This window comes from Tachyglossus aculeatus, chromosome 7 (genome assembly GCF_015852505.1).
Source record: "Tachyglossus aculeatus isolate mTacAcu1 chromosome 7, mTacAcu1.pri, whole genome shotgun sequence".
Taxonomy (NCBI): domain Eukaryota; kingdom Metazoa; phylum Chordata; class Mammalia; order Monotremata; family Tachyglossidae; genus Tachyglossus; species Tachyglossus aculeatus.
Window position 1 is genome coordinate 63,318,642 of NC_052072.1, and position 16,292 is coordinate 63,334,933.

Sequence of the window (16,292 nt, forward strand, 5' to 3'; positions counted from 1 at the left end):
ATGATAGTTGAAGCCGTGGGAGGGAATGAGGACACCAAGGGAGTGAGTGTAGATCGAGAACAGAAGGGAACCAAGAACTGAACCTTGGGTAACCCCCACAGTAAGGGGATGGTGGGGGGAGGAGGAGCTTGCAAAAGAGACTGAGAATGAACGACCGGAGTTATAAGAGAGGAACCAGGAGAGGACGGAGTCTGTGAAGCCAAGGTCGGATAGCTTGTTGTGGAGAAGGGGGTGGTCCACAGTGTCGAAGGCAGCTGAGAGGTCGAGGAGGATTAGGATAGAGTAGGAGGCATTGGATTTGGCAAGCAGGAGGTCGTTGGTGACCTTTGAGAGGGCAGAATCCGTGGAATGTAGGGGACCGAAGCAAGACTGGAGGGGGTCGAGGAGCTGGCCACCCCCTACTGCCTTGTTCTGACCCACCCCCACCCCCTAATCATCCTGTTCTTTCCTACTCCACCTGGTACCGGTCGTCCTCGTATACCTGAGCCTGCCACTCTTCCTTCTCAGCCTGATCCTGGCCCTCCTCCTCAGCCTGGTCCTCCTTCTCCAGGTCTTTGTCCTTCTTCGCCTGCTCCTGTCCCACCTCTTCCATCTGGTCCTAGTCCTCCACCTCTGCCCTCTACCGGCCTTCCTCCTACACCACCTTCTGGCCCTCCTCCTTCACCTTGTCCTGTCCCTCCTGCTCCAACGGATATTGGGCCTACTCCGATGTCTAGTCCTGGTCCTCCAACTCCACAAGGCACTGGCCTTCCTCCATCTAGACCTGGCTTTCTTCCTTGGCCGGATCCTGGCTCTACTCCACCACCTGCTAATAGCCTTCCTCGTCAATCTAGCTCGCCTCCTCCTCGTGGTCGTGGCCTTCCCCTTCCCCCTGATCCAGATCCTCTTCCTCGGCCTCCTCCTGCTTTCCTCGTCCTCCAGATCCTGGCCCTCCTCCTTCCGCTGATCCTGTTCTTCTTCTTCTCCCTGGTCCAGGGCCTTCTCCTCCTCCGACTCCTGGCCCTCCTCCTCTACCTAGTCCTGGCTCTCCTCCTAGAATTGATCTTTTGCCCTCGTCGTCTGCATGGTCCTCACTTTCTTCCTTCGCCTGGGCTTGGCCTTCCTCACCCATCCGGACTTGGCCATCCTCCACTGCCTGGTCCTGGCCAATCTGGCACTCGCCCTACTCCCCCACCTGGCACTGGCCCTCATCAACTGCTTGGTCTTGGTTCTCGTTTTCCTCCTGGTTCTAACCCTCTTCTTCATCATGATGCAGTTCCTCCGCTGCCTGGTCCTGGACCTCCACCTCTGCTAGATCCTGCGCCTCCTCCCCTCCTTCGTCTGGGCCTGGCACTCCTCCTCCACATGGTCCTGACCCTCCTCACCCATCTTGTCTTGGCCATCCTCCACTGCCTGGTTCTGGCCCTCCTACACCATCTGGCTCTTCCACCAGGCAGTGGCCCTCAGCCTCGGCTTGGTCTTGGTTCTCGCCTCCAGCCTGGTCTTGACCCTATTCCTCTTCATGATCCAGTTCCTCCCCTGCCTGGTCCTGGCCCTTCTTCTCTGTTAGATCCTGGGCACCTTCCTTCTCTTGGTCTTGGCCTCCTTCTTGTTCTTTAACTGACCATCCAACTCTTCCTGGTACTGCTATTCCTACTGAACCAAACACTGCTCCTTCAGCTCCGCTTTCACCTGGCCTCCGTCCTCGGGCAGATCCTGGCTCTTCTGGGACCGCCACCTAATACTTGCCTTCCTCCTCCGTCTAGGTCGCCATCTCCTCCTCCTAGGTTTGGCCCTCCTCCTCCTTAGTTCCACGTTCTCTTCCTCTGCCTCCTCCTGGCCTTCCTTCTCCCCCATAACCTATCCATCCTCCTTCTGCTGATCCTCTTCTTCTTCTTCTGCCTGGTCTTGACATACCCCCATCTGCCTGATCCTGGGCCTCCTGCTCGGCCTGTTCCTGGCTCTCCTCCTCCCTAAGACGTTTTTCCCAACTCTTCTGTCTGATCTTCACTCCCCTCCTTCGCCTGGGCCTGGTACTCCTCCTCCATATGGTCCTGCACCGCCTCACCCACCGGATCCTGGCCATCCTCCTCTGCCTGGTCCTGGCCTTCCTAACCCATCTGGCTCCCCCACCTGGCACTGGCCTACATCGTCGGCTTCGTCTTGTTTCTCGCCTTCAGCCTGGTCTTAACCCTCTTCCTCTTCATGATCCAGTTCCTCCTCTGCCTGGTCCTGGCTATCCTCCTCTGCTACATTCTGCACCTCCTCCTTCTCTTGGTCTTGGCCTCCTTCTTGTTCTTTTCCTGGCCCTCCAACTCTTCCTGGCACTAGTAATTCTCCTGAACCAAACACTACTCTTTCAGCTCCGCCTTGTCCTGGCCTCCTTCGTCGGGCAGATTCTGGCTCTACTGGGACGTCCACCTAGTTCTCGCCTTCCTCCTCCATCTAATTCGCCTCCTCCACCTGCTAGTTTTGGCCCTCCTCCTACTTCGTTCCTCGTCCTCTTCCTCTGCCTCATCCTGGCCTTCCTTCTCCCCTATATCCTTTCCCACCTCCTTCTGCTGATCTTCTTCTTCTTCTTCTGCCTGGTCCTGGCCCACCCCCATCTGTCTGGTCCTGGGCCTCTTCCTCCCCCTGCTCCTGGCTCTCCTCCTCCCAGTGACGTTTTTCCCACCTCCTCTGTCTGATTTCACTCCCCTGATTCGCCTGGGCCTGGCACTCCACCTCCACATTGTCGTGACCCTCCTCACCCACCTGGTCTTGGCCATCCTCCTCTGCATGGTCCTGGCCCTCCTACCCCATCTGCTCCTCCATCTGGCACTGGCCCTCATCCTCTGCTTGGTTTTGTTCTCACCTTTAGCCCGGTCTTAGAACTCTTCCTCCTCATGATCCAGTTCCTCCTCTGCCTGGCTCTTTTCCTCTTCCTCAGATACATCCTGCGCCTCCTCCTTTTCTAGGTCTTGGCCACCTTCTCGTTCTTTTCCAGGGCCTCCAAGTCTTCCTGGTACTGGTAATCCACCTCTACCAAACACTGGCCCTCCTACTCCGGCTACTCCTGGTCTTCGTCCACGGCCAGATCCTGGCTCTCCTGGGACCTCCAACTGCTACTTGCCTTCATCGTCCATCTCGGTCGCCTTCACCTCCTCCTAGTCTTGGCTCTTCTCCTCCCTCGGTCCAGGTCCTCTTCCTCTTCCCCCTCCTGGCCTTCCTCACCCTCCAGATCCTGGCCCTCCGACTTCTGCTGATCCTCTTCTTCTTCTTCTGCCTGATCCTGACTCACCCACTTCTGTCTGGCCCTGGGCATCCTCCTCCACCTGATCCAGGCCCTCCTCCTTCCATTCATCATCTTCCCACCTCCTCTGTCTCATCTTTACTCCCCTCCTCCGCCTGGGCCTGGCACCCTTCCTCGACCTGGTCCTGACCCTCCTCACCCACCTGGTCTTGGCCATCCTTCACTGCCTGTTCCTGGCCCTCGTACGGCATTTGGCTCCTCCACCTGGCACTGCCCATCATGGTCTTAGTTCCCGCCTTCCGCCTAGTCTTAACCCTCTGCCTCTTCATGATCCAGTTCGTCCTCTGCCTAGTCCTGGCCCTCTTCCTCAGTTAGATCCTGCGCCGCTTCCTCCTCTTGATCCTGGTCTCCTTCTCGTTTTGTTCCTGCCCTTCCACCTCTTCCAGGTACTGGTAATTTTCCTCCACCAAAAACTGGCCCTTCAGCTCTGCCTTGTCCTGGCCTTCGTCCTCGGCCAGATCCTGGATCTCCTGGGACCTCCACCTGGTACTTGCCTTCTTCGTAAATCTAGCTCGCATCCTCCTCCTCCTAGTTTTGTCCCTCCTTCTCCCTCGATCCAGGTCCTCTTCGTCTTCTTCATCCTGCCCTTCCTTCTCCGCAAGATCGTGGACCTCCTACTTCTGCAAATCCTCTTCTTCATCTTCTGCCTGGTCCGAGCCCACCCTCTTCAGTCTGGTCCTGGGCCTCCCCTTCCACCTGCTCCTGGGCCTCCTCTTCCACCTGCTCCTGGCTCTCCTCCTCCCAATGATTTTTCCCCCCTCCTCTGTCTCATCTTTACTATCCTTCGCCTGGGCCTCGCCCTCCTCCACCACATAGGCCTGACCCTCCTCACTCACCTGGTCTTGGCCATTATCCACTGCCTGGTCATGGCCCTCCTACCCCATCTCGCTCCTCCACCTGACCCTAGCCCTCATCCTCTGCTTGGCCTTGGTTCTTGCCTTCAGCCTGGTATTTACCCTCTTCCTCCTCATGATCCAGTTCCTCCTCGACATTGTCCTGGCCATCCTCCTCTGCTTGATCCTTCACCTCCTCTTTCCCTTGGTCCTGGCCGTCCTTCTCGTTCTCTTCCTGGCCCTTCAACTCTTCCGGGTACTGGTAATCCTCCTCCACCAAACACTGGCCCTCCTTCTCCGGCTAGTCCTGGCCTTCGTCATCGGCCAGATCCTGACTCACCTTTGACCTCCACCTGGTACATACCTTCCTCGTCCATCTAGACCACCTCCTCTTCCTCCTAGTCTTTGCCTTCCTCCACCCTCGATCCAGGTCCTCTTCCTCTGTCTCATCCTGGTCTTCTTCCTCCTACAGATCCTGGCCCTCCTCCTTCTTCTTGTCCTCTTCTTCTTCAGCCTTGTCCTGACCTACTCCCAAACATCTGGTCCTAGGTCTCCTCATCCACGTGCTCCTGGATCTCCTCCTCCCGTGATCGTTTTCCCACCTGCTCTGTCTGAATTTCACCCCCTCCTTCGCCTTGGCCTGACTCCTCTTCCACATGGTCCTGACCCTCCTCATCCAGCTGGTCTTGGCCATCCTCCTCTGCCTGGTCCTGGCCCTTCTACCCCATCTGGATCCTCCACCTGGAACTGGACCTCATCATCTTCTTGGTATTGGTTCTCGCCTTTAGCCTGGTCTTAACCCTCTTCCTCCTCATGATCCATTTCCTCCTCTGCCTGGTCCTGGCCCTCTTCCACAGCTAGATCCTGCGCCTCCTCCTTCTCTTGGTCTTGACCTCCTTCTCGTTCTTTACCAGGCCCTCCAACTCTTCCTGGTACTGGTAATCCTCCTCAACCAAACACTGGCTTTCCTACTCCGGTAACTCCTGGCGTTCGTCCTCGGCCAGATCCTGGCTCTCCTGGGACCTCCAACTGGTACTTGCCTACCTCGTCCATCTGGATCGCCTCCTCCTCCTCTAGCCTTGGCCCTCCTCCTGCCTCGGTCCAGGTCTTGCTCTGCGTCATCCTGGCCTTCCCTCTCCTCCAGATCCTGGCCATCCTCCTTCTGCTGATCCTCTTCTTCTTCTTCCTGGTCCTGGCCCACCCCCTTCCGTCTGGACCTGGGTCTCCGCCTCCACATGCTCTTAGCTCTCCTCCTCCAAATGATCTTTACCTCCTCCTCTGTCTGATCGTCACTCCCTTCCTTCGACTGGGCCTGGCACCCCTCCTCCACATCGTTCTGAACGTCCTCACCCACCTGGTCTTGGCCATTCTCCACTGCCTGGTCCTGGCTCTCCTACCCCTTCTGGCTCTTCCACTGGGCACTGGCCCTCATCCTCTGCTTAGTCTTGGTTCTCGCCTTCAGCCTGGTCTTAACCTTCTTCCTTCTCATGATCCAGTTCATTCTCTGCCTGGTCCTGGCCCTCCTCCTCAGGTTGATCCTGCGCCGCCTCCTCCTTTTGGTCTTGGCCTCCTTCTCGTTTTTTTCCTGGCCTTCCAACTCTTCCTGGTACTGGTAATCCTCCTCCACCAAACACTGGCCCTCCAGCACCGCCTTTTCCTGGCTTTCGTCCTCGGCAACATCCTGGCTCATCTTTGACCTCCACCTGGTACTTGCCTTCCTCGCCCATCTGGGCCGCCTCCTCATCTTCCTCGTCTTGGCCCTACTCCTCCCTCGATCTCTGTCCTCTTCCTCTGCATCATCCTGGCCTTCCTCCTCCTCCATATCCTATCCCTCCTCCTTCACCTGGTCCTCTTCTTCTTCTTCTGCTTGCCCTGGCTCACCCACATCCGTCTGGTCTTGAGTCTCTTCTTCCTCCCTACTCCTTCAATTCATCATTTTCCCCCCTCCTGTGTCTCATCCAGGGCTAGCCGGAGAATGAGGGCCAGTGTTTGGTGGATGAGTATTACCAGTACCAGGAAGAGTTGGAGGGCCTAGAAGAAAAAGGGAAGGACGGTCATGACCAAGAGAAGGAGGAGGCACAGGATCTAGCAGAGGAGGAGGGCCAAGACCAAGTAGAGGAGGAACTGGATCATGAAGAGGAAGAAGGCTAAGACCAGGCTGAAGGTGAGAACCAACACCAAGCATCGGATGTGGGCCAGTGCCAGGTGGAGGAGCCAGATGGGGTAGGAGGGCCAGGACCAGGTAATGGAAGATAGCCAAGACCAGGTGGGCGAGGAGGGTCAGGTCCATGTGGAGGAGGAGTGCCAGGCACAGGCGAAGGAGGAGAGTAAATATGAGACAGAGGAGGTGGGAAAAAGATCAATGGGAGGAGGAGGGCCATGTGCAGGTGAAGGAGGAGGCCCGGGACCAGACGGATGGGGGTGGGCCAGGACAAGACAGAAAAAAAAGAAGAGGACCAGAACAAGGAGGAGGGCCAGGATCTGGTGGAGAAAGTAAGCCCGGATGACGGAGAGGAAGAGTACCTGGATTAAGTGAGGAGGAGCGCAAAGACTAGGAGTTAGAGGAGGCGGCCTAGATAGACGAGGAAGGCAAATACCAGGTGGAGGTCAAAGGTGAGCCAGGATCCGGCCGAGGGCAAAGGCCAGGACAAGCCGGAGAATGAGGACCAGTGTCTGGTGGAGGAGGATTACCAGGACCTGGAAGAGTTGTAGGGCCAGGAAAAGAAAGAGAAGGACGGCTAAGAGCAAGAGAAAGAGGAGGCGCAGGATTTAGCAGAGGAGGAGGGCCAAAACTAGGAAGAGAAGGAGGCGGCCTAGAAGGAGGAGGAAGGCAAGTACTGGGTGGAGGTCCCAGGAGAGTCATGATCTGGCCGAGGACCAAGGCCAGGAGACAGAGGAGCTGAAGGGCCAGTGTTTGGCTCAGAAGAATTACTAGTACCAGGAAGAGTTGGAGGGCCACGAAAAGAACAAGAAGGAGGCCAAGACCAAGAGTAGTAGGAGGCGCAGGATCTAGCCGAGAAGGAGGGCCAGGATCAGGCAGAGGAGGAACTGGATCATGAAGAGGAATTGGGTTAGGACCAGGCTGAGGGCGAGAACCAGGACCAAGCAGAGGATGAGGGCCAGTGCCAGGTGGAGTAGCCAGATGGGATAGGAGGACCAGGACCAGGCAGTGGACGATGGCCAAGACCAGGTGGGTGAGAAGGGTCAGAACCGTGTGGAGGAGGAGTGCCAGGTCCAGGCGAAGGAGGAGAGTAAAAATAAGACAGAGGAGGTGGGAGAAAGATCAACGAGAGTAGGAGGGCCAGGAGCAGGTAGAGGAGGAGACCGAGGACCAAACGGATGGAGGTGGGCCAGGCCAAGACAGAAATAGAAGAGAGGTCCAGAAGAAGGAGGAGGGCCAGGATCCGGAGGAGAAAGAAAGCCAGGATGACGCAGAGGAAGAGGATCTGGAGGGAGGGAGGAGGAGGGCAAAGACTAGGAGGAAGAGGAGGTGGCCTAGATGGACGAGGAAGGCAAGTACCAGGTGGAGGTCAAAGATCGTGGGGAGCGTGGGAAAGACAGGGAGTATGTGCACACAAACTGTACCCAACGGCTCAAAGCCAAACAGACTCAACAACAGGAGATAAAGGGACCAGGGCAAGAAAAACAAGCTTGCACCTGCAAAGCTCGGAGGCAACCTCAAGGCCATATCCGCAGCCAGCAATGGTTGGCAACGGGTGGCTGGGGGCAAGCCAGAGCAAACGCTTCGTGATGGACAGAGCTGTTGCTAGGCTAGTGGCTGGAGGGTGGCGAGTGAGTGTGCTACATGGCCTGAGAAAATCCTGCCCCCGGGCAACGAGGGGTATAAGAGACGAACAAGACAAGGGGGGTGCACGCGCACGCGCACACACACACACAGGTGCTCTTTCTCCCTCCCTTTCTCTCTCTCTCTCGTTCTCTCTTTCTTTATTAACCATGTAATCGCTGATAGCAAATAAATGGCAACCAAGCTTTGGACCTCTGGCTGACTCTTCCTGGTGTGAACGCGCGGCCTGCGTCCGGAGACTTCCGAAGACCCGGAAAGGGTAAGAACCCGAGAGTTGCCCCCGAAACCCCGGGGAGCAACGAAAGATGAGCCAGGATTTGGCCGAAGACAAAGGCCAGGAGTAGCCGGAGAAGGAGGACCAGTGTTTGGTGGAGGAGGATTACAACTAACAGAAAGAGTTGGAGGGCCAGGAAAAGAAAGAGAAGGACGGCCAAGTCCAAGAGAACGAGGAGCCGCAAGATCTAGCAGAGAAGGAGGGCCAGGACCAGGCAGAGGAGGAACTGGTTCATGAGGAGGAAGAGGGTGAAGACCAGGCTAAAGGCAAGAACCAAGACCAACCAGAGGATGAGGGCCAGGGTAAGGTGGAAGAGCCAGATGGGGTAGGAGGGCCAGGACCAGGGAGTGGAGAATGGCCAAGACCAGGTGGATGAGGAGGATCAGGACCATATGGTGGAGGAGGGCCAGGCCCAGGCAAAGAAGGGGAGTAAAGATGAGACAGAGGAGATGGGAAAAAGATCATTCGGAGGAGGAGAGCGAGGAGCAGGTGGTGGAGGAGGCCCAGAACCAGACAGATGACGGTGGGGCAGGACCAGGCAAAAGAAGAAGAAGAGGATCAGCACAAGGAGGAGGGTTAGGCTATGGGGGAGAACGAAGGCTTCGATGAGGCAGAGGAAGATGACATGGAACGAAGGAGGAGAAGGACCAAAACTAGGAGGAGGAGAAGGCGACCTAGATGGAGGAGGAAGGCAATTACTGGGTGGAGGTCCCAGGAGAGCCAGGTTCTGGCCGAGGACGAAGGCCAGGACAAGGCGGAGTTGAAGGGCCAGTGTTATTTCAGGAGTATTACTAGTACCAGGAAGAGTTGGAGGGCCAGGAAAAGAACAAGAAGGGGGCCAAGCCCAAGAGAAAGAGGAGGCGCAGGATCTAGCAGAGGAGCAGGGTCAGAACCAGGCATAGGAGGAACTGGATCATGAAGAGGAATTGGTTTAAGACCAGGCTGAATGCGAGAGCCAAGACCAAGCAGAGGATGAGGGCCAGTGCCAGGTAGAGGAGCCAGATGGGGTAGGAGGGCCAGGACCAGGCAGTGGAGGATGGCCAAGAGCAGGCGGATGACGAAGGTCAGGACCATGATGAGGAGGGGTGCCAGGCCCAGGCGAAGGAGGAGCGTAAGGATGAGACAGAGGAGGTGGGAAAAAGATCAAAGGGAGGAGAAGGGCCAGGAACAGGTGGAGGAGGGGACCCAGGACCAGAGGGATGGGGGTGGGCTAGGACAAGACAGAAGAAGAAGAAGAGGACCAGAAGAAGGTGGAAGGCCAGGATCTGGAGGAGAAAGTAAACCAGGATGACGCAGAGGAAGAGGACCTGGATCGAGGGAGGAGGAAGGCAAAGACTAGAAGGAAGAGGAGGCGGCCTAGATGGACGAGGAGGGCAAGTACCAGGTGGAGCTCCCACGAGATCCGGGATAAGGCCGAGGACGAAGGCCAGGACAAGGCGCAGCTGGAAGGCCAGTGTTTGGTGGGGAAGGAGTACCAGTACCAGGAAGAGTTGGAGGGACAGGAAAAGAACGAGAAGGAGGCCAAGACCAAGAGAAGGAGGAGGCACAGGATCTAGCCGAGGAGGAGGGCCAGGACCTAGCAGAGGAGGAACTGGATCATGAGGAGGAAGCATGATAAGACCAGACTGAAAGCGAGAACCAAGACCAAGCAGAGGATGAGGGCCAGTGCCAGGTGGAGGAGCCCGATGGGGTAGGATGGCCAGGACTAGGCAGTGGAGGATGGCCAAGACAAGGTGGGCGAGGAGGGTCAGGACCCTGTGGAGGAGGTGTGACAGGCCCAGGCGAAAGAGGAGAGTAAAGATGAGACAGAGGAGGTGGGAAAATCATGAATTCAAGGAGGAGGGCCAGTTGCAGGTGGAGGAGGTGACCCAGGACCAGACGGATGGGGGCGGGCCAGGACAAGGCAGAAGAAGAAGAAGAGGACCAGAAGAAGGAGGAGGGCCAGTATCTGGAGGAGGAGGAAGGCCAGGATGATGCAGCGGAAGGGGACATTCATCAAGGAAGGAGGAGGGCAAGGACTAGGAGGAAGAGGAGGCGGCCTAGGTGGACGTGGAAGGCAAGTACCTGGTGGAGGTCCCAGGAGAGCCAGTATCTGGCCGAGGACGAAGGCCAGGACAAGGCGGAACTGGAGGGCCGGTTTTTGGTGGAGGAGGATTACTATTACTAGGAAGAGTTGAAGGCTAGGAAAAGAACAAGAAGGTGGCCACGACCAAGAAAAGGAGGAGGCGCAGTATCTAGCTGAGGAGGAGGCCCAGGACCAGGCAGAGGAGGAACTGGATAACGAGGAGGAAGAAGGTTAAGAGCAGGCTGAAGGCGAGAACCAAGACCAAGCAGAGGATGAGGGCCAATGCCCAGCGGAAGTGCCAGATGGGGTAGGAGGGCCAGGACCAGGCAGAGGAAGATGGCCAAGGCCAGGAGTGTGAGGAAGGGCAGGGGGTGGGTGAGGAGGGGTAGGACCATTTGGAGGAAGAGTGCCAGGCCCAGTCGAAGGAGGGGAGTGACGATCAGACAGAGGAGGTGGGAAAAAGATTATTCGGAGAAGGAGATCCAGGAGCAGGTGGAGGAGGAGGCCCAGGACCAGACAGATGGGGGTGGACCAGGACCAGGCAGAAGAAGAAGAAGAGGATCAGCAGAAGGAGGAGTGATAGGATATGGGGAAAAGGAAGGCCAGGATGAGGCAGAGGAAGATGACGTGTAACGAAGGAGGAGGAGAGCCAAAACTAGGAGGAGGAGGAGGCGACCTAGATGGAGAAGGAAGGCAAGTAGTAGTTGGAGGTCCCAGGAGAACCAGGATCTGGCCGAGGACGGAGGCCAGGATAAGGCGGAGCTCAAGGGCCAGTGTTTGGTTCAGGAGGATTACTAGTACCAGTAAGAGTTGGAGGGCCAGGAAAAGAACAAGAAGGAGGTGAAGACAAAGAGAAGGAGGAGGCGTAGGATCTAGCAGAGGAGGAGGACCAGGACCAGGCGGAGGCGGAACTGTATCATGAAGAGGAAGAGGGCTAAGACCCGGCTGAAGGCGAGAACCAAGACCAAGCAGAGGATGAGGGCCAGTGCCAGGTGGAGGAGCCAGATATGGTAGGAGGGCCAGGACCAGGCAGTGGAGGATGGCCAAGTCCAGGTGGGTAAGGAGGGTCAGGACCATGTGGAGGAGGAGTGCCAGGCCCAGGCGATGGAGGAGAGTAAATATGAGACAGAGGAGGTGGGGAAAAGTTCAATGGGAAGAGGAGGGCCTGGAACAGATGAAGGAGGAGGCCCAGGACCAGACGGATGAGGCTGGGCAAGTACAAGGCAGAAGAAGAAGAAGAGGACCATAAGAAGGAGGAGGGTCAGGATCCGGATTAGAACGAAGGTCAGGATGACGCAGAGGAAGAGGACCTGGGCCGAGGGAGGAGGAGGGCAAAGACTCGGAGGAAGAGGAGGCAGCCTCGATGGACGAGGAGGGCAAGAGCCAGGTGGAGGTCAAAGGTGAGCCAGGATCTGGCCGAGGACAAAAGTCAGGACCAGCCGGAAAAGGAGGGCCAGTGTTTGGTGGAGGACGATTACCAGTACCAGGAAGAGTTGAGGGCCAATCAATCAATCAATCAATCGTATTTATTGAGCGCTTACTATGTGCAGAGCACTGTACTAAGCGCTTGGGAAGTACAAATTGGCATCACATAGAGACAGTCCCTGCCCAACAGTGGGCTCACAGTCTAAAAGGGGGAGACAGAGAACAGAACCAAACATACCAACAAAATAAAATAAGTAGGATAGAAATGTACAAGTAAAATAAGTAAATAAATAAATAAATAAATAGAGTAATAAATATGTACAACCATATATACATATATACAGGTGCTGTGGGGAAGGGAAGGAGGTAAGATGGGGGGATGGAGAGGGGGACGAGGGAGAGAGGAAAGAAGGGGCTCAGTCTGGGAAGGCCTCCTGGAGGAGGTGAGCTCTCAGCAGGGCCTTGAAGGGAGGAAGAGAGCTAGCTTGGCGGATGGGCAGAGGGAGGGCATTCCAGGCCCGGGGGATGACGTGGGCCGGGGGTCGATGGCGGGACAGGCGAGAGCGAGGTACAGTGAGGAGATTAGTGGTGGAGGAGCGGAGGGTGCGGGCTGGGCAGTAGAAGGAGAGAAGGGAGGTGAGGTAGGAGGGGGCGAGGTGATGGAGAGCCTTGAAGCCCAGGGTGAGGAGTTTCTGCCTGATGCACAGATTGATCGGTAGCCATTGGAGGTTTTTGAGGAGGGGAGTAATATGTCCAGAGCGTTTCTGGACAAAGATAATCCGGGCAGCAGCATGAAGTATGGATTGAAGTGGAGAGAGACACGAGGATGGGAGATCAGAGAGAAGGCTAGTGCAGTAGTCCAGACGGGATAGGATGAGAGCTTGAATTAGCAGGGTAGCGGTTTGGATGGAGAGGAAAGGGCGGATCTTGGCAATGTTGCGGAGCTGAGACCGGCAGGTTTTGGTGACGGCTTGGATGTGAGGGGTGAATGAGAGAGCAGAGTCGAGGATGACACCAAGGTTGCGGGCTTGTGAGACGGGAAGGATGGTAGTGCCGTCAACAGAGATGGGAAGGAAGAGAAAGAGAAGATGCGAAAGAGAAAAAGAAGGACGGCCAAGACCAAGAGAAAGAGGAGGCGCAGGATCCAGCAGAAGAGGAGGGCCAGGACCAGGCAGAGGAGGAACTGGATCATGAGGAGGAAGAGTGTAAAGACTAGGCTGAAGGCAAGAACCAAGACCAAGCAGAGGATCAGGGCCAGGGTCAGGTGGAGGAGAGAGATGGGGTAGGAGGGCCAGGGCCAGGCAGTGGAGAATGGCCAAGACCAGGGGTGTGAGGAGGGTCAGGACCATATGGTGGAAGAGGGGTAGGCCCAGGCGATGAAGGAGAGTAAGGATGAGACAGAGGAGGTCGGGAAAAGATCAATGGGAGGGGGAGAGCCAGGAGCAGGTGGAGGAGGAGGCCCAGGACCAGACGGAAAAGGGTGAGCCAGGACCAGGCAGAAGAAGAAGAAGAGGATCAGCAGAAGTAGGAGGTCCAGATCTGGAGGGGAAAGAAGGCCAGGATGAGGCAGACGAAGGGGAACTGGATCGAGGGAGGAGGAGGGCCAAAACCAGGAGGAGGAGGAAGCGAGGTAGATTTACGAGGAAGGCAAGTACCAGGTGGAGGTCCCAGGAGATCCAGGATCTGGCCGAGGACGAAGGCCAGGACAAGGCGGAGCTGGTGGGCCAGTGTTTGGTGGAGAAGTGTTACCAGTACCAGGAAGAGTTGGAGGGCCAGGAAAAGAATTAGAAGGAGGCCAAGAGAAGGAGGAGGCACAGGATCTTTCTTAGGAGGTGGGAAAGGACCAGGCAGAGGAAGAAAAGGATCATGAGGAGGAAGAAAGTTAAGACCATGCAGAAGGCGAGAACTAAGACCAAGCAGAGGATGAGGCCCAGTGCCCTGTGGAAAAGCCAGATGGGGTAGGAGGGCCAGGACTAGGCAGTGGAGGATGGCCAAGACAAGGTGAGTGAGAAGGGTCAGGACCATGTGTAGGATGTGTGCCAGGCCCAGGCGAAGGAGGAGAGTAAAGATGAGACAGAGGAGGTGGGAAAATGATCAGTTGGGGGGGGGGGGCAGGAGCAGGTGGAGGAGGAGACCCAGGACCAGACGGATGGGAGTCGGCCAGGACAAGGCAGAATAAGAAGAAAAGGACCAGAAGAAGGAGGAGGGCCAGGATCTGGAGGAGGAGGAAGGCCAGAATGAAGTAGAGGAAGAGGAACTGGATCGAGGGAGGAGCAGGGCAAAGACTAGGAGGAAGGGGAGGCGGCCTAGATTTACGATTAAGGCAAGTACCAGGTGGAGGTCCCAGGAGAGCCAGGATTTGGACGAGGACAAAGGCCAGGACTAGCCGTAGAAGGAGGGCCAGTGTTTGGTGGAGGAGGATTACCAGTACCAGGAAGAGCTGGAAGGCCGGGAAAAGAACGAGAAGTAAGCGAAGACCAAGAGAAAGAGGAGGTGCAGGATCTAGCTGAGGAGGAAGGCCCTGACCAGGCAGAGGAGGAACTGCATCATGAGGAGGAAGAGGGTTAAGAACAGGCTGAAGGCAAGAACCAAGAAAAAGCAGAGGATGAGGGCAAGTGCCAGGTGGAGGAGCCAGATGGGGTAGGAGGGCCAGGACCAGGCAGAGGAGGATGGCCAAGACCAGGTTGGCGAGGAGGGTCAGGACCATGTGGAGAAGGAGTGCCAGGCCCAAGCGAGGGAGGGGAGTGAAGGTCAGACAGAGGAGGTGGGAAAAAGATCATTGGGAGGAGGAGAGCTAGGAACAAGTGGAGGAGGAGGCCCAGGACAAGACGGAAGGGGGTGGGCCAGGACCAGGTAGAAGAAGAGGACGAGGATCAGCAGAAGAAGTAGGGCTAGGATCTGGAGGAGGAGGAAGGCCAGGATAAGGCAGAGGAAGAGGACCAGGACCGAGGGAGGAGAAGGGCCAAGACTAAGAAGTGGAGGAGGCGACCCAGATGGACGAGGAAGGCAAGGACCATTTGGAGGTCCCAGGAGAGCCAGGATCTGGCAGAGGACGAAGGCCAGGAGTAGCCGGAGAAGGAGGGCCAGTGTTTGGTAGAGGAGGATTACCAGTACCACGAAAAGTTGGAAGGCCTGGAAAAGTACGAGAAGGAGACCAAGACCAAGAGAAGAAGTAGGCGCAGGATCTAACTGAGGAGGAGGGACAGGATCATGACAGAGAAGGAACTTAATACTGAGGAGGAAGTGGGTTAAGACCGGGTTAAAGGCAAGAACCACGACCAAGCAGAGGATGAGGGCCAGTGCCCGGTGGATGAACCAGATGGGATAGGAGGGCCAGGACCAGGAAGATGAGGATGGCCAAGACCAGGTGCGTGGGGAGAGACAGGACCATGTGGAGGAGCAGTCCCAGTCCCAGATGAAGAAGGGGAGTGAGGATCAGACAGAGGAGGTGGGAAATAGATCATTGGGAGGAGGAGACCCAGGAGCAGTTGGAGGAGGAGGCCCAGGACCAGACAGATGGGGGTGGGCCAGGACCAGGCAGAAGAAGAGGAAGAGGATCAGCAGAAGGAGGAGGGATAGGATATAGGGGAGAAGGAAGGCCAGGATGAGGCAGAGGAAGAGGACGAGGAACGAAGTAGGAGGAGGGCCAAACCTAGGAGGTGGAGGAGGCGAATTAGATGGAGGAGGAAGGCGAGAACTAGGTGGAGTTCCCAGGAGAGTCAGGATCTGGGCGAGGACGAAGGCGAGGACAAGGCGGAGCTGAAGGGCCAGTGTTTGGTTCAGGAGTATTACTAGTACCAGGAAGAGTTGGAAGTCCAGGACAAGAACAAGAAGGAGGCCGAGACCAAGAGAAAGCCAAGGCGCTGGATCTAGCAGAGGAGGAGGGCCAGTACCAGGCAGAGGAGGAACTGGATCATGAACAGGAAAAGGGTTAAGACCAGGCTGAAGGCGAGAACAAAGACCAAGCAGAGGATCAATCAATCAATCAATCACTCAATTGTATTTATTGAGCGCTTACTGCGTGCAGAGCACTGTACTTACCCTTGGGAAAGTACTGTGCTTACCCTTGGGAAGTACAGGTTGGCAACATATAGAGACAGTCCCTACCCAACAGTGGGATCACAGTCTAAAATGGGGAGACAGAGAACAAAACCAAACATACTAACAAAATAAAATAAATAGAATAGATATGTACAAGTAAAATAAATAAATAAATATGTACAAACATATATACATATATACAGGTGCTGTGGGGAAGGGAAGGAGGTAAGATGGGGGGATGGAGAGGGGGACGAGGGGGAGAGGAAGGAAGGGGCTCAGTGTGGGAAGGCCTCCTTGAGGCGGTGAGCTCTCAGTAAGACCTTGAACGGAGGAAGGGAGTTAGCTTGGCAGATGGGCAGAGGGAGGGCATTCCAGGCCCGGGGGATGACGAGGGCCGGGGGTCGATGGCGGGACAGGCGAGACCGAGGCACGGTGAAGAGATTAGCTGCAAAGGAGCGGAGGGTGCGGGCTGGGCTGTAGAAGGAGAGGAGGAAGGTGAGGTAGGAGGTGGCGATGTGATAGAGAGCCTTGAAGCCGAGGATGAGAAGTTTCTCCCTGATGCGCAGATTGATTGGTAG

The 16,292-nt window shown here is 56.3% G+C and overlaps 1 pseudogene; it reads right to left on the minus strand.

Annotated features, from left to right (window-relative positions):
* Nucleotides 1–3,582: 3,582 nt before the first annotated feature.
* Nucleotides 3,583–16,292, minus strand: part of LOC119930481 — a 55,872-nt pseudogene continuing 43,162 nt past the window's right edge.